The 21,391-nt window shown below is 37.8% G+C and overlaps 1 pseudogene; it reads left to right on the top strand.

The window, feature by feature from the left end:
* Window positions 1–8,045: 8,045 nt before the first annotated feature.
* On the top strand, window positions 8,046–18,694 carry LOC138446250 (nucleotide triphosphate diphosphatase NUDT15 pseudogene; annotated as a pseudogene).
* The last annotated feature ends 2,697 nt before the right edge of the window (window positions 18,695–21,391 follow it).

Raw genomic sequence — 21,391 nt, 5'->3', positions numbered from 1 at the left:
TTAAGACACTTCACTAAAAAAGGTTTAAAGTGGCTAATAAGTACATGAAAAGATATAGACTATCAACAGGTAACTCGTTTCCACTAAACTCATTAAAATGGCTCAATTATCAAGTGCTGATAAAGACTGTGTTTACAATGCTGGTGAAAATGCAAAATATTATAGCCGATTTTGGAAAGGTATGGCATCCTCTTAAAATGTTGAATATATATCTAATACACAAGCAAGCCATTACATTTCTAGGCATTCAATCATGAAATAAAACACATTCACACAGAGACATGTATCCAAACATTTTTAACAATTTTTTTTCCTTAACAGCCAAAACAGGAAATAAACCAAATGTCTATGAACTAGTGAATAAACAGCAGGTAGCATATTCATACAATGAAATCATGTTCATGCTCAGTCACTTAGTCATATCTGACTCTTTGCGACCCCATAGATTGTAACCCGCCAGACTCCAGCGTCCATGGGATTTTCCAAGCAAGAATACTAGAGTGGGTTACCATTTCCTTCTCCAGGGGATCTTCCCTACCCAGAGATTGAACCCACATCTCCTGCACTGGCAACATAATACTATTCAATAATTAAGAGAGGAAATACTAATACACACAGGAATATGAAGGAATCTTGAGAATATCATGGTAAGTGAAACAAGTGACACGCGAAAGTTTACATACTATTTGACTCCAGTAAGAACAGATTCTCAGTTCAGTTCAGTTCAGTTCAGTCGCTCAGTCATGTCTGACTCTTTGCGACTCCATGAACTGCAGCACGCCAGGCCTCCCTGTCCATCACCAACTCCCGGACTTCACTCAGATTCTAGGAAAGATAAATTATAGTGACGGGAGGAAAGATCAGTGGTTACCAGGAGATGACGCAGAAAAAGGAATCATCCACATAGGACACAGGGTAATTCTTTGATAATGGAATTAATCTAATATTTTGATTGTGGTAGAGGTTTCCACAGAGGTTTCTAAGTATTCACCAAAATATATTGAACTCAAAGTGGGGTACATTTTATTGAATGTAAATTATATTTTAGGCTTCCCTGGTGGCTCAGTGGTAAAGAACCTGCCTGTCAATGCAAGAGACTCGGATTTGATCCTTGAGCTGGGAAGATTCCTCAGGAGAAGGAATGGCAACCCACTCCAATATTCTTGCCTGGGAAATCCCATGAACAGTGGAGCTAGGTGGGTTACAGTCCCTGGTGTCAAAAAAGAGTTGGATACAACTTAGCAACTAAATAGTAACAACAAATTATACAGTAAAAAATAAATAAAAAGAACAAGAATCCATTGTAAAAGAACATCTGATGAATATGAGAGTAAGAATTGTTGTTCAGTTCCCCAGTCATGTCTGACTCTTTGTGACCCCATGGACTGCAGCACACCAGGCATTCATGTCCTTTACCATATCCTGGCATTTGTCCAAGTTCACATTCATTGCACTGGTGACGGTGTCCAGCCATCTCATCATCTGATGCCCTCTTCTCCTTCTGCCCTCAATCTTTCCCAGTATCAAGGACTTTTCCAATGAGTCATCTGTTCACATCAGATGACCAAAATTTTGGAGCTTCAGCTTCAGCATCAGTCCTTCCAGTGAATATTCAAGGTTGATCTCCCGTAAGATTGACTGGTTTGATCTCCTTGCTGTCCAAGGGACTTTCAAGAGTCTTATCCAACACTACAGTTCAAAAGCATCAATTCTTTGGCATTCTGCCTTTTTTACGGTCCAGCTCTTACAACCGTATGTGACCCCCAGGAAGACCATAGCCTTGACTATACGGACCTTTGTTGGCGGAGTAATGTCTCTCCTTTTCAACACACTGTCTAGGTTTGTCATAGCTTTCCTGATAAGAAGCAATCATCTCGATAACTAAAAACAAAATGTTTTAGACAACACAATAATATATGTGAAACAAAATACAAAGGAGGGATCTTGTTACAATAAAAAGGAGGTTAGGACAGTGCAGATACTAATATGTATGCATATTGGTCGCAGCTGTGATGCTCCCAGCTTCAAAATAACATGCTCTACTTTCACAGTATTATATTCATGTTGCTAGTGGAAATGTTACTACACCAGAATTATTGCTGTAGTTTGCAGGACCACTGTGTGAAAGTTGTATAATCAGAAAATCACAGGAAGCTCTATCAAGAGGGTGCATGAGTTGTATCAGATAGGTCAAGTCATGAAAACACAAGTCACACAGATATTTTAGTAGCAGAGTAAAACAAGAAATATAGGCTTACAAAACCTGTAGAAGAACTAGGGAAATCAGATCCGGAGGGCTGTTTTCAGAAAACTGAGAAAAGAACAAGCCACATGGAAGTCTTCTCTATCAATATTGTGACTGATTGTCATATCAAAGTATGTGATTCTCTGGAGGACTGGCTTAGCGGTAAAGAATCTCCTGCAATGCAGGAGACATAGGAGACACAGGTTCAATCCCTGGGTCTAGGAAGATCCCCTGGAGAAGGAAATGGCAGCCCACTCCAGTATTCTTGCCTGAGAAATCCCATGCAAAGAGGAGCCTGGTGGGTTACAGTCCATGGGGTCCCAAAGAGTGAGACACGACTAAAGCGACTGAGCATGCTGGAGGACTTCAGTCCTTGATGTATACTATCTGCTGGTCTCTGTAATGCCTGCCGACAGATGCTGCCAGAGAATAATGCCTTTCCCTCAGCTCACATGACCATCTTCTGTTGGTAGAATTTAATTGGAATCCTGCTGTCTGGTTTCAGAGACTAGTTTCTAACCTTTCATCTTCAGCGGGATAGGGAGGTGTCTAGTGTCTAGAGTGTGATATCGTACTGAGAATTTAAATACTATCTAGTACGGTGGCAATTTACCCAAAGAAATTGCCTGAGTCTGTGACATGGTTCTTAACTTTTCAGGTCAAAAACTATTTTAAATTGAAATATATTTGATTTATGATATTATGTTAGCTTCTAATATAGAGCAAAGTGATTCACTTATATATGTGAATATATATATATATATACATATATATATATATATATATTTCATATTCTTTCCCATTATGGTTTATCACAGGATATTGAATACACCTCCCTATGCTAAACACTAAATCCTCATTTTTACCTATTTTAAATAAAGTAATCTGTTCATCTTAAACTCCTACTTTATCCCTCCCTGACCCTTTTTCCCCTTTGGTAAACCATAAGTTTGTTTCCTATGTCTGTGAGTCTGTTTCTGTTTTGTAAACAAGTTCATTTGTGTCATATTTGGGATTACACATATGTGATATCATAAAATATCTTCCTTTCTCTTCCTGACCTGTTCCACTCAGTATGATAATCTCTAGGTCCATCCATGCTGCTGCAAATGGCACTGTTTCATTCTTTTTATGGTTAAGCAGTAGTCCATTGTGTATGTATACAACTTCTTACTTATCTATTCATCTGCTGATGGACATTTAGGTTGCTCCCATGTCTTGGCTATTGAAATAGTGCTACTATGAGCACTGGGGTGCATGAATCTTTTCAAAATTAGAGTTTTCTCAGGATATATACACAGGAGTGGAAATTACTGGATGATATGGCAACTTTATCTTTGTTTTTTTGAGGAGCCTTCACACTGCTTTCTATAGTGGCTGCACCAGTTTACTTTTGCACCAACAGTGTAGGAAGGTTCCCTTTATTCCTCACTCTCGCCAGCATTTGTTATTTCTAGACTTTTTAATTATGGCCATTCTAACCAACTTGACTGGGTTTGAGGGTATTTTGTTGTTGCTGTTATTGAGTTGTATGAGCTATTTATATATTTTGGAAATTAAGCCCTTGTTGGTTGCATCATATGCAAGTATTTTCTCTCCGTCTGTAGGTTGTCTTTTCATTTTGCTTATAGTTTTCTCTGCTGTGCAAAAGCTTACAATTTTGATTAGGTATCATTTCATTACTTTTACTTTTATTTCTGTTGCCTTGGGAGATTGTACAAGTCAAAAAGCTTGATCTTTCCTAGAATTGGGGGGTATATTTTAAAATATTTAGCACTGTAAGAACTTAAATTAGAATGTCCAAATATAACAGTTACCTGAGGCATAGTAATAAGCACAAGACTTCCTATTTATTGAAACATCACCAAACACCAGGGGCAGAGCTAAGTAGACTATGTGCATTATTTCATTTAATCCTTACATTAACCCTAGGAGATGAACATATCAAACTTATTTATTAATGAAAATGATGAGACTTTAGAATTTAAGAAATCTGCCAAAGTCCTATTGGGGTGTGAACTGGGAATTAAGTAAAAACTCTCAATAATTGTTATTCTATTACATTGAAATATGTGTCTCCACATGGTTAGTACACTCTCCAAATTTACTAGTTCTACACATAAAGCTAAACTTTACATCAGCCTGGAATCCAGAACAGAGGAAATTGAGTAATTTAGGTGCAGTGACAAGCATCTAGCTCCATAATCAATAATAAAAACAATCACTGACATTTACTTCCCACAAATGCCAGTCACTGTTCTAAGTATTGTTGTTGTTTAGCCACTAAGTCGTGTCCAACTCTTTTGCAGCCTCATAGATATAGCCTACCAGGCTCCTGTGTCCATGAGATTTCCCAGGCAAGAATACTGGTGTGGGTTGCCATTCCCTCCTCCAAGCGATCTTCCCAACCCAGGGATAAAACCCACATCTCCTGCATTGGCAGGCTGATTCTTCATCCTGAGCCATCAGGGAAGCCACTGTTCTAAGTACTTTACATGTAACAACTTAGTTAATCCTTATAAGGCAGACACCATTCGTATCTTTTAAAAATAGGAAACTGAGTCACAAGGAGATTAAGTCACTTATCTAAGTTCAAATAACTAGTAAATGGTGGACCTGAGACTTAGAAACCAGGCAGTCTGACTCCAGGTGCTTTTCAAATTTGATTTTGAAATCTTTTGTCTGTGGTCAATACAATGCTTTTGAATGCTGCTGAATCAATATTGGGCTTCCCTGGTGGCTCAGGAGTGAAGAATCCACCTGCACTGCAGGAGATGCAGGTTTGATCCCTGGTTCAGGAAGAATCCCTAGAGGAGGAAATGACAACCAGCGCCAGTATTATTGCTGGGACAATCCCATGGAAATAGGTGCCAAGTAGGCTACAGTCCCTGGGGTCACAAGAGTCAGATATGACTTAGTAACTAAACCACCACCATTTCTGGATCAATTTATAAAAACAGCCCCTCATTAAGTTATCTTGGGCTTCCCAGGTGGCCAAAGAACCCATCTACCAATGCAGGAGACGCAGGAGGTAAAAGAGGGGTTCGATACCTGGGTCTGGAAGATCCCCTACAGAAGGAAATGGCAACCCACTCCAGTATAGTTGCCTGGAAAATTCCATGGACAGAGGAGCCTAGCAGGCTACAGTCTATGGGGTTGCAAAGAGTTGGACATGACTGAGCAACTGAGCATGCACGAATCAACATTAGGCCATGCTTCTAACTTCCTCATGAATCCATTTCAAAGAAATGAAAGAACAAACAAAAGGAAAACCGTAAGAGAATTTGTTGCTAGCAAATCTGCCTCAAAAGGAATTCTCTGAACAAAAAGGAAATGTTAATAGAAGACTTGGAACCTCAGAAAGGAATGTTAAACATCAGAGTAAATGTAGTGGACTCTCCTGTTTCATGACTTTCTTAAATATTTGATTGTTGAAGCAAAATTATAAGACCACCTGATGTGGGTCTCAGTGTATGTAGAGAAAATGTTTCAGAAGGGTAAAAGGATGTAATGGAAGTATGTTTTCTACACTTTATTCAAAGCGGCAAAACATCAACATAGGTAAAGGGTATTAACACATCCTTAAACAATGGACAATAAAACAGCTGCCAAAATATAATCAAGCTTCAGATTAAACAAAGTTCTATTGCTCCCTGTTTCAACAATGATTGTAACTGAACTACATAAATCATTAAACTAAAAGTCACTGTTATCATGACATGTTCCTCAATCTACCTCTAGAACTCCTTGAAAATCATTTAAAATGGGTTTTCGAGGGTGAAGACCAATCATTGAGATTAATATATGCAAGTCAGGTACGTCAGGGTGCTGAAAATAAGCAAAATTCTTATGTAAAAGTGTCATACAGTCATAAAGCCATGGTAACGAGGTTCAAGTTTTAAGTGTGCTAAAATAAAATAAATAGAACTGTAAGTGGCAACTGGCTTATAAAAAAACAGTAACTATAACAGAATTACACAGAAATAAAACATGACTTTTTTGTACACATACACATACTCTAAAAATAATCTAAATTATTGAAATTCTCAGGCAATATCACATATGTATAAGAAATTGTCAAAGACATAAGTTTTGAATAGAAAGTACTTTATAGATAACAATAACTGAAAATAATGATGCTATTTTTAACAGCAGTCATTTTAGCTGGTCTTTTCCTGGAATGAATTACTACATAATTTTCAGTACATTCCTCCCAGCATTCTTTATTTCTACTCAAATATTTTTATTCTGAAATATAATTTTCTTATATCTTAATGTTTTAATTTCTCAGACAACAAGCCCACAAAATACCATGATCATTTTGTGACCTACAGACAGAAAATGCAGGACTTAGAATTTTAACTTTTCATTATCAGTGATCCCTGACTGATCTTACATAAACACCTTGAGCTAAAAATATCTGTTTACATACATGTAAACATGAAGTAAAAGGAAATTCTAAAGGCATGCTCAGATCCAATTGTGGTCAATTGCCTGTATGCCTGTCTTGAAAGTAAATTTACTCCAATTTCTTTGTATACAGAACTACAGCTATAGCATTCCAGAGTTATAATATAGATTTTATACCACCCATGGTTTGCCTCTATAATTAACTAGTATCACAATGCTGTGAGTTTTCTGGAAGAGGGAGGACCTCTAGTATAATCTTTCCCATGTTTAATTTTGTAGATATATTTCTATATTTATATATTTTTCAAGTATTCCAATCTCTGGAATTCAGTAACATCTGATAAGGACATAGAAAAATTACAAATACTTCTCAGTGCTTTTCTTCCCATATTTTATTGAATAACCAGGGCCATGTGGTTCACTGGTACTCATTCTCAGGAAACCTGCATTTTAGGCATCTTTAGGTCCGCCAGTATTTAAATGGTCTTGGGCATTCAAAAAAAGAATTATCAAGTGCCTCAGTGACAGACAACAGGAATACTAACTAAAGATGAAACCTCAAGTTGCTTATGGATAGGTAAGCAAAGTAATTATTTTAAAGTTGGTAAGTACCAGATAAGTCAATTACAGGTTCTCTAAGTATCTCAAAGTTTAATTATGGAAGGCTTCCCAACTGGTCATGAAAAGGCAAACCATGCATCTTAGATTGAGCTGCTTGCAAACAGACAGACATTGAGGATTTCATGAGAAGATGTATTGGTGAGTACTGCCGAAGAGAAAAATCTGGAAAGGAGCACTAGTGTATCCACTAGAGTGTGTGTGCGTGTGTGTGTGCTTGTGTATTCAAAGAGCTAAAGGAGAACAAACTAAGAACATGGCAAGCAAAAAGAATGCAGCGCCCAGAGAAGAGAGACAGAAAGGGAGGAGAGAGAAATAAGTGTATCAGTGTGGTGGGATTTTGCAAGTGTATCAGTGTGGTGGGAACACCAAATATGGTAAGAAACAGGCTATGAATTTAAGGGTAAGAGTGGCCACGTCCTGAAAAGCCATACATGCAATGGAAAGAGCTTTAGAATTTATCCCAAGGAAATAGGCAGGAAAATGGCAGGCTTTAAGCGGGTGTTAATGACATGTTCCAATTTGTATACAGTATTGACAACAGACTGTATATAAGGGGACAGACTCAAGGCAGAATGAGGAAGAGGTTATAATAGTTTACGAGGAAAATATGATGTCCTGAACTAAAGGTATTGATACAGAGAATGGGATCAGTGGAAATACTTGCAAGGTAGGAAGGAAAAACAAGATTTGGTGATGGACTGAACATGGGACTGGAAAAGGAAGGCCAATGGTGATTTCTTAGTTTTTGACTTTGATAACTGGATTAATGATGTTGCCTTTGACAGAGATGAGCATCCAGAGGGAAAAAGTTCCAGAATATGCAGATGAAGATGTTTTCAATGAAAAGTGGTATATGTGAATCTCTGGGCTAAGGAGAGTGATTTGGGTGGCAAGCATATATAAAAGAACTGTACAAAAAAGATCTTCATGACCATGATCATCATGATGGTGTGATCACTCACCTAGAGTCAGAGATGCTGGAATGTGAAGCCAAGCGGGCCTTAGGAAGCATCACTACGAACAAAGCTCATGGGTGATGGAATTCCAGTTGAGCTGTTTCAAATCCTGAAAGATGATGCTGTGGAAGTGCTGCACTCAATATGCCAGCAAATTTGGAAAACTCAACAGTGGCCTCAGACTGGAAAAGGTCAGTTTTTCATTCCAATTCCAAAGAAAAGCAATGCCAAAGAATGCTCAAACTACCACACAATTGCACTCATCTCACATGATAGTAAAGTAAAGCTCAAAAGTCTCCAAGCCAGGCTTCAGCAATACATGAACCGTGAACTTCCAGATGTTCAAGCTGGATTTAGAAAAGGAACCAGAGATCAAATTGCCAACATCCGCTGGATCATGGAAAAAGCAATAGAGTTCCAGAAAAACATCTACTTCTGCTTTATTAACTATGCCAAAGCCTTTGACTGTGTGAATCACAATAAACTGTGGAAAATTCTCATGAGATAGGAATAGCAGACCACCTGACTAGCCTCTTGAGAAACCTGTATGCAAGTCAGGAAGCAACAGTTAGAACTGGACATGGAACAACAGACTGGTTCCAAATAGGAAAAGGAGTACGTCAAGGCTGTATATTGTCACCCTGCTTATTTAACTTACATGCAGAGTACATCATGAGAAACACTGGGCCGGATGAGCCGCAAGCTGGAATCAAGATTGCTGGGAGAAATATCAATAACTGCAGATATGTAGATATAGATGACACCACCCTATGGCAAAAAGAGAAGAAGAACTAAAGAGCCTCTTGGTGAAAGTGAAAGAGGAGAATGAAAAAGTTGACTTAAACCTCAACATTCAGAAAACTAAGATCATGGCATCTGGCCCCATCAGTTCAGTTCAGTTCAGTCACTCAGTCGTGTCTGACTCTTTGCGACCCCATGAATCGCAGCACGCCAGGCCTCCCTGTCCATCAACAACTCCCGGAGTCCATTCAGACTCACTTCCATCGAGTCAGTGATGCCATCCAGCCATCTCATCCTCTGTCGTCCCCTTCTCCTCCTGCCCCCAATCCCTCGCAGCATCAGAATATTTTCCAATGAGTCAACTCTTCGCATGAGGTGGCCAAAGTACTGGAGTTTCAGCTTTAGCATCATTCTCTCCAAAGAAATCCCAGGGCTGATCTCCTTCAGAATGGACTGGTTGGATCTCCTTGCAGTCCAAGGGACTCTCAAAAGTCTTCTCCAACACCACAGTTCAAAAGTATCAATTCTTTGGCGCTCTGCCTTCTTCACAGTCCAACTCTCACATCCATACATGACCACTGGAAAAACCACAGCTTTGACTAGATGGACCTTTGTTGGCAAAGTAATGTCTCTGCTTTTGAATATACTATCTAGGTTGATTATAACTTTTCTTCCAAGGAGTAAGCGTCTTTTAATTTCATGGCTGCAGTCAACATCTGCAGTGATTTTGGAGCCCAAAAAAATAAAAGTCTGACACTGTTTCCACTGTTTCCCCATCTATTTCCCATGAAGTGATGGGACCGGATGATATGATCTCCGTTTTCTGAATGTTGAGCTTTAAGCCAAATTTTTCACTCTCCACTTTCATTTTCATCAAGAGGCTTTTTAGTTCCTCTTCACTTTCTGCCATAAGGGTGGTATCATCTGCATATCTGAGGTGATTGATATTTCTCCCAGCAATCTTGATTCCAGCTTGTGTTTCTTCCAGTCCAGCGTTTCTCATGATGTACTCTGCATAGAAGTTAAATAAGCAGGGTGACAATATACAGCCTTGACATACTCCTTTTCCTATTTGGAACCAGTCTGCTGTTCCATGTCCAGTTCTAACTGTTGCTTCCTGACCTGCATATAGGTTTCTCAAGAGGCAGGTCAGGTGGTCTGGTATTCCCATCTCTTTCAGAATTTTCCACAGTTCATAATGATCCACACAGTCAAAGGCTTTGGCATAAATAGCCTCTTCTTTGGCATAAAAGCAGAAATAGAACTCTCTTGCTTTTTCCATGATCCAGCGGATGTTGGCAATTCAATCTCTGGTTCCTCTTCCTTTTCTAAAACCAGCTTGAACATCAGGAAGTTCACGGTTCATGTATTGCTGAAGCCTGGCTTAGAGAATTTTCAGCATTACTTTACTATCATGTGAGATGAGTGCAATTGTGCGGTAGTTTGAGCATTCTCTGGCATTGCCTTTCTTTGGAATTGGAATGAAAACTGACCTTTGCCAGTCCTGTGGCCACTGCTGAGTTTTCCAAATTTGCTGGCATATTGAGTTCAGTACTTTCTCAGCATCATCTTTCAGGATTTGAAATAGCTCTACTGGAATTCCATCACCTCCCCTAGCTTTGTTCGTAGTGATGCTTCCTAAGGCCCACTTGACTTCACATTACAGGATGTCTGGCTCTAGATGAGTGATCACACCACCATGATTATCTGGGTCGTGAAGATCTTTTTTGTAAAGTTTCTGTGTATTCTTGCCACCTCTTCTTAATATCTTCTGCTTCTGTTAGGTCCGTACCATTTCTGTCCTTTATCAAGCCCATCTTTGCATGAAATGTTCCCTTGGTATCTCTAATTTTCTTGAAGAGATCTCTAGTCTTTCCCATTCTGTTCTTTTCCTCTATTTCTTTGCATTAATCACTGAGGAAGGCTTTCTTATCTCTTATTGATATTCTCTGGAACTCTGCATTCAGATGCTTATATCTTTCCTTTTCTCCTTTGTTTTTCACCTCTCTTCTTTTCACAGCTATTTGTAAGGCCTCCCCAGACAGCCATTTTGCTTTTTTGCATTTCTTTTCCATGGGGATGGTCTTGATCCCTGTCTCCTGTACAATGTCACGAACCTCCGTCCATAGTTCATCAGGCGCTCTATCTATCAGATAGAGTGGTCCCATCACTTCAAGGCAAAAGATAGGGCAACGGTGGAAACAATGAGAGACTTTATTTTGGGGGGCTCCAAAATCACTGCAGATGGTGATTGCAGCCATGAAATTAAAAGACGCTTACTCCTTAGAAGGAAGCTTATGACCAACCTAGACAGCATATTAAAAAGCAGAGACATTACTTTGCCAGCAAAGGTCTGTCTAGTCAAGGCTATGGTTTTTCCAGGGGTCATGTACAGATGTGAGAGTTGGACTGTGAAGAAAGCTGACCTGCAAAGAATTGATGGTTTTGAACTGTGGTGTTTGAGAAGACTCTTGAGAGTCCCTTGGACTGCAAGGAGTTCCAACCAGTCCATCCTAAAGGAGATCAGTCCTGGGTGTTCACTGGAAGGACTGATGTTGAAGGTGAAACTCCAATACTTTGTATACCTGATGCAAAGAGCTGACTCATTGGAAAAGACTCTGATGCTGGGAAAGATTGAGGGCAGGAGGAGAAGTGAATGTCAGAGGATGAGATGGTTGGTTGGCATCACTGACTCAATGGACATGATTTTGGGTAAACTCTGGGAGTTGATGACGGACAGGGAAGCTGGGCATGCTGCTGTCCTTTGGGTCACAAAGAGTCAGACATGACTGAGCGACTGGACTGAACTGAACTGAATTGTCTGCCATTCCTAAAAGGATTTTCTTGCAGGGATTTAAGCAAGATATTTTTTCCCATCTCTTCCTAGCTCTCTCATTTCAGTTTTACAACCCACTGCATCTACATTCTCAGATTATTAGACAATAATCCTTTCTGCTGCTGCTACTGCTAAGTCATTTCAGTCTGTGAAAAGTCGACTCTGTGCAACCCCATAGATGGCAGCCCACCAGGCTCCCCTGTCCCTGGAATTCTCCAGGCAAGAACACTGGAGTGGGTTGCCATTTCCTTCTCTAATGCATGAAAGTAAAAATTGAAAGTGAAGTCGCTCAGTCGTGTCTGACTCTTAGCGACCCCATGGACTGCAGCCTACCAGGCTCCTCTGTCCATGGGATTTTCCAGTCAAGAGTACTGGAGTGGAGTGCCATTGCCTTCTTCTAATAATCCTTTCTATGAAGGTGCAATTCACATCTTTTTGCATCCATAAATATTATTCCTTTTATTTGTGTTCTGACTTTTTCTTTGGCCACAATGAGAATCCCTCGAAGTTCAACCCCCAAGCATCCTTTCCCTAAGAGAGCAATCCCTTGACCCACAACTTATTTTATGTTAAATTCTGAACCCCTTCTCTTAATATCTATAATGCTCTATATAATCCTCAATATTAACACCTCATAGACTTTACTGCCATATGTATATATGTATGTTTTTATGTGTGTCTCTCCTGGTAAAATATCAGCTCCTCAAAGGTAGGGACAATGTCTAACCCATGTTTGTAGCTTTCACGCAGTTCCTGGAACGGGATAAGTCTTTGAAGGATACATGATGAACTGAGTTGGATAAAGTAATGTCAATGCAGTGCCACTTATGCCATCCCACCTGCACCATTACAAATTGTCTCTTGATCTAAATTTTTACCTTTGGCTCTTGTAACCAATGATTGGGTACAGGAGGAAAAATTTAAAAAGGGTAATAACTAATTCAAATTTAGTTATATCTTCTGCTCTGGGCTTTATTTTCCTTTTAAAGTCCATTGTCATATGCTTGCTTTCTTAAGATGGAAGATTAATTTAAATGACTGATGCCAGGATAGCTGTTCTCTCAACATCAGAAAGAGACTGAAATCTGGTAGTTGTGCCAAGGACTTGGAGTGAGAAGGCCTGTTCACTATTTCTAGCTTTGACTTCAGCTTCCTCAATGTCCTTGAATAGTTTCCTTAACCTCTCCACTCGCTTGCATTTCCTGTACTATAAAAGGTGCCTATGAGTCGTCCAAACAAGACTCATGGGGATCCTTATTGGAAAGGCAGTACAGAAGTATCCTTATTCACATCTCTTTGAGAGGGAGGAACCTGGATAACAGCAAAAAGTAAGGCACCCTCCCAAGAGATTAAAATCAAGAAGCAGACAAAACTTGAAATCAAGTTGGGTGATGGACTGTAAAGCCTATTCTGTTTTTTTAATACTGTGGATGAATTTACTGCCACAAACCAATGTAGATCAGTTCAAAACAAGTAGACTTTATTTTGCAGTGATTTAGGCAGGTCAGCCTGTGCGGCCACCCTACAAGCTAACAAAATATGTTTTTGTACAGCAGCATGTATCCTACTTTTATGTTTATACAGTCATGTACAGTAAACTTGCTTAAAAATTATTTTCCCTAAAAATGACAACTTGTTGAAATTACTCCTCTTTAATTATACGCTTTTAGCTGCACAACTGAATGCATAAAATCTACTTGACAAGATATAGAGAAAGAGCAAGACCAAAATGATAAGAATTTCTAACAGGAACATTTAGGAAATTTCTTAAAAGTTATTTTAATGACATAAGTGTTAAAATCTAAGAAAGTATCCCATATGACTTCTTACATAAACATTATAAACTGTATTTGTGCAATTTTGAAGGTTTGCTGTTGCTATCAAAGAAGAAAACAAGAGTTCTCAGGACAAGCCACAGTTTGTCAGAAATTATAAAGACTGTCATAGAAAGCCTAAATCATGCATTTTCTACACTCTGATTCAGGTACAAGTTCAGAGTACCTTTTAACATCATAGCAAAGTGACATAAGAGATAAATACTTGCATATTGCTTATAAATACACTGCAGATTAAGAGAAGCTAGTCATGTCAGGTAGTCTTTTTTAAAAATGTTGTTAATAAAGGGTGGTTTATTGTTGTTGTTTTTAAGATAGAAAAGACTGTCTTAACTTCAGTCAGAAATTTGAATCCAACTCTTCATCTATACATTCAGGCTCTCTCTTTAGCCCAGTGTCTTTCTATACACTGTTGCCAGAGTTAACTTTTGAAACTACAAATGATAAAATCCACTTGGTGATGAAACAGCTTTGATAGTTATTCATAGTTTGAAGAAAACTATACATTTAGTTTAATAACTGAATCTTTTCAATCTCTTGTAACCTGCTCCTAATCTGACACCCTTGGTTCATCTTTCAAGAAAGAAAGAAAGAAAGTGAAGTCTCTCAGTCATGTCCCACTCTTTGCAACCTTGTGGACTGTAGCCTACCAGGCTTCTCCATCCATGAGATTCTCCAGGCAAGAATACTGGAGTGGGTTACCATTTTCTTCTCCATTATCTTCCAAGGAAGTCCTTTTCTTTACCAGTGAACATTTTTTTTTTACCACTGTGATCTTATTTCAAGATCCAAATCAAAGCCGTTATTTCCATCCTCCTAGGTGTTTCCTTTCTCCAATGGCACATTGTTTACTTCCTATTACAGTTTAATTCCTATTACTTATCATCCTATCTTTATGAGAAATACTCCTAAAGTCTTGTGAGTATAATGTTTACAACACATAATTCTTACAATTCATTTGAAAGTAATAATTCAATGTACTTGGAGAAGATTATGCCTGAAAAATCCAATATTTTAAATTGCTGACATAAGACTCCACGTTGGGATATAGTACTTAATTCACTCACTGATTCAGTTACTCCTTACTGAGCAATGACTGAATTTGTGCTTGGTCTCTCTGACATGTCTGACTCTTTGTGACTCCATGGACTATAGCCTGCCAGACTCCTCTGTCCATGAGATTTCCCAGGCCAAGAGTACTGGAGTGGGTTGCCATTTCCTCCTTTAGGAGATCTTCCCAACCCAGGGATCAAACCCTTGTCTTCCGATCTCTTGCACCACAGGCTGATTCTTTACCACTGAGCAATCAGGAAAGCCCAATGATTGGATAGTTAGGAGTTTTAAGACAAACTTCTTCATAACATGATAGTTATAAAATCAAAGATAGCTAGAGATAATGAAATTAAATTGTCCCACAATAGCAAAATTTTTTTAAATGAGAATACTCATTTCTGATGAGACTGATGTGGTTAAACAAATATTCTCATGCACTATCTTGAGAGAATAAATTAATATAATATTTTTGGAATTACATTTTGTTACATTACTAAAAGCCTTAAAATATCAATTTATTTTGGTGTGATAATCCTACGCAAACTAATTCATAGTTAGGTAATCATCTGAAACAGAATTTTAAAATTTACGCCACAAAATATGCTGATGTACAAACACATATCCTAAAACTTTGGGAATAAATTAAATGCCCCATAATAGGAAAAAAATATTATACAGCTTTAAATATTATACAGCAAATTATTTCCTCTCCCATTTTAGCAATGAGGATACAGAGACTTATTCTAATTTCAGTGAATACTTACTGAGCATTCTTATGTGGCAGAATGTTCATGGTATTCTGGTACAGCATTTAACCAAAAAGATGAAAATCTGTGTCCTCAAGTAAATCATTTCATCATGAGAAAAGACTGACAGTACACAGATAAAAGTATGTACACTATGCCATGCATTTTATTAGGCAATTTCATACTCTATTTTACATATACTCAGAACAACACCGGAAAGTATAAACTGAGGCTTAGAGAGGATAAATAATTTGTTCCAGATCACACAGCCAAGAGGTAGCAGGGCTAGCCTTCAAACCTCCATTTATCTAATTCTAAAGCCAACAATTTTTTTACCAGTCAGATGTGTGAATTTTAAGGCATTTTTCAGTTCTAGCCTTGGTAAACCTCACCTTGGAATATGAATCCAATCCAAGGTTGCTATGGGACTGATTGTTTTAATTAATGATTTTTGGAGAACTGATCGGAAAGGTTGTTCATTTTATCATTTTAATTATGTTTTTCAAGGTGTAAACTTAACCTTAAGGCCCTTAGCCTGGGGATAGATATGCCAGCCATTAGAAAGGTGGCCTTGGAATTAAATAAAACAGTTCTCTAGTATGGCTGTAGAGTTGCAACTTAATGAGAACGTTTATATAAGCTTTTGGAGTGAACTCAGTGCTCACTGGAAATCTACTGTATTCAGTTTTTGCTTTTAATACACACTAATAACTCACAGTTCCCCTAGGAGAGCTTGAGAATTTGGCATAAAATAAATCATATGGAATTAGTGTCTCTGGATTCATTCCTGATTGTCACAGTTAACAAATTATTGATCTTAAGAATTGTTTATCAAAGGCAAAGTTGGCAGAAAAGTGTAGAAATATGCCATCATTCAAAATTTAATGATGTAAACAGCTAGATTTACTCTAGTCTCACTAGGCTAACTTGCCAGTTTATGACCTGCGCCAATCATAATAAGCAAAGCTGACCTCATGCCAAGATGTTAGAGAATAAAGTCAAGTCTATTACAAGGTTTACATTCTATAATTTTGTATTAGGTTGCTCTACTCTTTCCCCATGTAAACAAATGAATTTTTTCACATATGAAGTATATTAAATTCAAAGACTGAATTAGATATGTACTCGGCTCAGACGTACAACTGTTTATGTTCTGAGTATAACCAGTTAAAGCCTTGAGTGCTTTTTGAAAGATGACGATTAAGTTTTTTTCGAAAAATGTCACTGAGAACAATATAGTTTAATATTTTGGCATTACTTTTTCAAAAGTACACAGGAGAAATTCTCACTTCCAATTCACTAATCTGATTACAGACACATATAAAGAAAAGAACTCATCACTAATAACTGTCCTTTGTTGTTGTTCAGTCGCTAAGTCATGTCTGACTCTTTGCAACCTTTATTAGCTTTATTAACTGTGCTTTATTAACTTTCAAATTTTGGTAGAAGTCATCCTATAAGAAAAGCATTATAACTCAGAAGTATCAAGAGAGGATATTAGCTTCTTTAAATTCTGTTTTTCCTAGTAATAATTTTAATATCCTCATTTACAATGCCGTACTAATGATCAAAATATTTATTTCTATAATGAAAGACAGCCTTTCCCAGAATAAATTAAATGCCTAAGAAACAATGCCTAGGTACACTTAAGGCTGCTTGTTGAATACAGAATGCCAGCAAATGAGACTGAAAGCACTTGAGGAGTGTTTTATCCCTTTAGGGTAAAAGCTTATAGAATGACCTTTGATCCACAGTACAGTAGTACAGCAGTTTGATTTTAAGAATTCTTATGTCTTCAAGGTAGGGCTTCATGTCATCATACTGTGGTGAGTGAAGACTGACAAGTTTTAACATGCAGTATTTTAATCAGGAATCAATAGTTTCAAAATGGGTAAAATACTTCTTTCTCTACTTTTATTATATCTACATATTTCCTTTCCAAAACAAGTTGGCAAGAGTTGAAATTTTTTCATCATCTGTTCCAAAAAGAAACAAGTTATATGTGGTTACTGACCTCAGCTCAAATTTCAAAATGCAGTGCAAAGGCTAATGTTTAATTATTAGTATCAGAATAGCTCCTAAACTCAACCAAGAAAAGTTGTGTATTTCTTAGTTTCACTCATGTGACCAGAAAATATTTACAACTTGATTCATTTCAACTCAGTTCAACAAATATTTACTGAACAACAAGGACATGCCAACCATTGTGCTAGCCACTGGAGTGTGAAAGCACAAAGATGAATCTATTAGCTCAGCCATTAAAATATGACTAGCAGTGGGAACGAATTTAAGGTTAAAAACAGCTTAGGTTTCTCTGTGATGTCTTATTATCATAAGAAAAATAGGTCTCCTAGAATTTTTTTTTTTAAATGTATGAGAGAAAAAAATTTTAAATAAATCTTCCAAATGGAATGATTAATCATGCATTTAGAAACTGTTCATTTTGTCCAAATAAGCCAAAAGTAGAGAATAAAAATGAAAAACAGAGTGGGAAAATATTCATGGTACTAAGCTATTATTGTCACTCAAACTGGAATATAAAATTTCAAAATTTTATTTTAGGTTAAAAACCACACATAAATATTAAACAAATATTATGCCTATAATTTGAATGACATTTTTCTAAATATTCTACAAATAAAATAAGTTCTATATGTTAGCAAACTGAATACAAATTTTTTTCAGTGTGAATATTTGGGGGGTTATATGGAACACTAAAAATACTGGTGAAGGCTTGATGACGGGCATGTGGAGCCACGGAGGCAGTGCCCGGGAGTCGGAGTAGGAGCAGTGGTGACCAGCTGCAGGCATCCTCGCTGTGTCCTCCTGGGGCAGAGGAAAGGGTCTTTTGAAGCCAGCAGTTTCCAACTTCCTGGGGGCCACTTGGAGTTCGGTGAAAGCTGGGAAGAATGTGCTTAAAGGGAAACCTGGGGAGAAGGAGCTCTTCACCTGAAAAATGTTCACTTTGTCTCAGTTGTGAATTCTTTTGTTGAGAAAGAGAATTACCATTTATCACTATTTTAATGAAAGGATAGGTGGACCCGACTCATGATTTAGAACCAAAGAATGCAGAGCCTGAAAAGAATGAAAGTTGGGAGTAGATTCCTTGGAAAGAATTTCCTCCCCTGGACCAGCTTTTCTGGGCACTATGTTGTTTAAAGGAACAAGGCTATGATCCTTTTAAAGAAGATTTGGATCATCTGGTAAGATATTAAGGAAGTCACCTAGAGGTGAACAAGGAGACTCACTGAGTTGTTTTTTTTTGTTTTGTTTTGTTTTGTTTTTTAATGAATTGGCCAAAAAATTCACTTGATTTTTTTGTATGATGACTGTAGTAGTGCTTAGTCTCTACCTTCATTGGAAACGATTCTGTAAGATTATAGTGTGACACCTGTCATAGCAACATGCATTTTTTAAATGAAACTTATCAAAATTGGTGAATTTGGGGGTAGCCATTGACTCAGAGGGGAAAGTGTCTGCCTGCAATGCAGGAGACCTGAGTTCAATCCCTGGGCTGGGAAGATCCCCTGAAGAAGGAAATGGCAACCCACTCCAGTATTCTTGCCTGGAGAATCCCATGGATGGAGGAGCGTGGTGGGCTACAGTCCACTGGGTCACAAAGAGTGGGACACAACTGAGCTGCTTCACTTTCACTTTCTTTATTTTAATATTGAAAATGGAAGAAAAAAAGCAACAATTTTGGCATATTATGCTTGATTATGTCAAGAAAGGTAAAAACACAACTGACACACACACACAGAAGTTTTGTGCAGAGTATGGAGAAAGTGCTGTGACTGAGCAAACGTGTCCAAAGTGGTTTGCACGTGTCAAAAGTCTCATGCTGGAGATTTCTCTGTGTATTATGCTCCACAGTCAGGTAGACCAGTTGAAGTGGACAGCAATCAAATTGAGACATTAACTGAGAGCAATCAACATCATACCACGTGAGAGACAGCCGACATACTCAAAATATCTAAATCAAGTGTTGAAAATCATTTGCATCAGCATGGTTATGTTAATCACTTTGATATTTGGGTTCGACTTAAGTTAAAGCCAAAAGAACCTTCTTGATCTTATTTCTACATATGATTCTCTACTGAAATGTAATGAAAGTGTTCCATTTTTTAAATAAATTGTGAAAGGCAATGAGAAATGGATGCTGTTCAATTACGTGGAATGGAAGAGATCATGGGACAAGCGAAATGAACCACCGTCAGCCACACCAAAGGCTGGTCTTCATCCAAAGAAGGTGATGTTGTGTATATGGTGGGATTGGATGGGAGTCCTCTATAATGAGCTCCTTCCAGAAAACCAAACAATCAGTTCCAAGAAGTACTGCTCCCAGTTAGACCAACTGAAAGCAGCACTCAATGAAAAGAGTCCAGAATCAGTGGACAGAAAATCCATAATCTTTCATCAGGATAACGCAAGACCACATGTTTCTTTGATGACCAGACAAAAATCATTACAGCTTGGCTGGGAAGTTCTGATTCCTCCACCATATTCCCCAGACATTGAACCTTCAAATTTCCATTTATTTTGATCTTTACAAAATTCTCTCAATGGAAAAAAAATTCAGTTCTCTGGAAGACTGCAAAAGGTACCTGGAACAGTTCTTTTCTCAAAAAGATAAAAAGTTTTGGGAAGATGCAATTATGAAGTTGCCTGAAAAATGGCAGAAGGCAGTGGAACAAAATGGTGAATACATTGTTCAGTTCTTGGTGAAAGTGAAAAATGTGTCTTTTATTTTTACTTAAAAACCAAAAGAACTTTTGAGCCAAACCAATACATAAAAGGCAAATAAGGTCCTGTTAAAGAATGAAAAATATCTATATTTCAAAACAACTCCATTTTATCTGAAAAGTCCCACATGATGGCCAGTTTGTTTGAAGTCTCAATATACCCAACACCTTTTCATTCAGTATTTGCAAAAATTTTTCAGACTGTGTCATGAATTGTGTCTCAGATTCATAAAATGTGATAATTGGTGATGTTATAAACGGTAATTCTGCTTTCTGTATTTCTCCATGGTATTGATTGTGCTGTCAGTGAGTGTGGAGGAGAGTGCAATAGAATTTGTCTTAGTGTTTCAGTTCTGGTAGAGATCCTAATTCAAGTGCTAACACAGTATTCCATAGAATTTATCACATTTGCTGGTTTTCCTCTTCTATTTCATTTAAAACAATTTGTTGTTGTTGTTGTTAATATATTTTGACAGTTCCTGCAACTACAGCAGGCAGGACAGGTCATTAGGGTGTATTTCTGATTGGGAACCTAAACCTAGGGGAGTGAGATAAACCATCCAGGATCTGTATCCCATTGTTAACAGGCCTTACCATTTTGGATCTCAGTTGATCTCTCTGGAGATTCAACTTCCTTATATGTAAAATGTGATTAGACTAGAGCAGCGGTTCTCAGTATAGCCTGGAGAAGTCCTCAAGACCCTTTCTAGGATCTTCAGGGTCAAAGTCAGTTTTGTCACACAAAGACGTTGTTTGCCTTTTTCATCCTCATTCTTTGCTGAGTGTACAGAGGAGTTTTCCAGAGACTGCATGTTGTAGGTTACTCTAGTAGAATGACTGCAAAGCAGATATGAAAATCTAGCTCTCTTCTAGTAAGCTAGATGTGGAAGAAATTGATAAAAATGTAAAACAATGCCATGCTTCTCACTTTTTTTTAAAGGAAAACATCTATATTTTTTATAAAAACTATGTTAACATATAAGTTTTGTGTCATGGGTTTTTGTTATTTGTAAATAAATTAATAAAAGAATTCTTAAAATTTAAAAGAAAACATATAAAATAGATACTGGTGTAAGTTATGGGTCACATTTGCATTAAGTTCAGCATACCATTTTCTGGGTCCCCTCAGGTCTTTCCATAAGCCTCTAAGGATTACAAACCCTGCTTCAGACATTAACTATCATATTCACCTCAACATTGATTATG

Source organism: Ovis canadensis, chromosome 9 (genome assembly GCF_042477335.2).
Source record: "Ovis canadensis isolate MfBH-ARS-UI-01 breed Bighorn chromosome 9, ARS-UI_OviCan_v2, whole genome shotgun sequence".
NCBI classification, from domain to species: domain Eukaryota; kingdom Metazoa; phylum Chordata; class Mammalia; order Artiodactyla; family Bovidae; genus Ovis; species Ovis canadensis.
The sequence above is the reverse complement of the archived record's forward strand: the minus strand, read 5'-3'. Positions and strand labels throughout refer to the sequence as shown.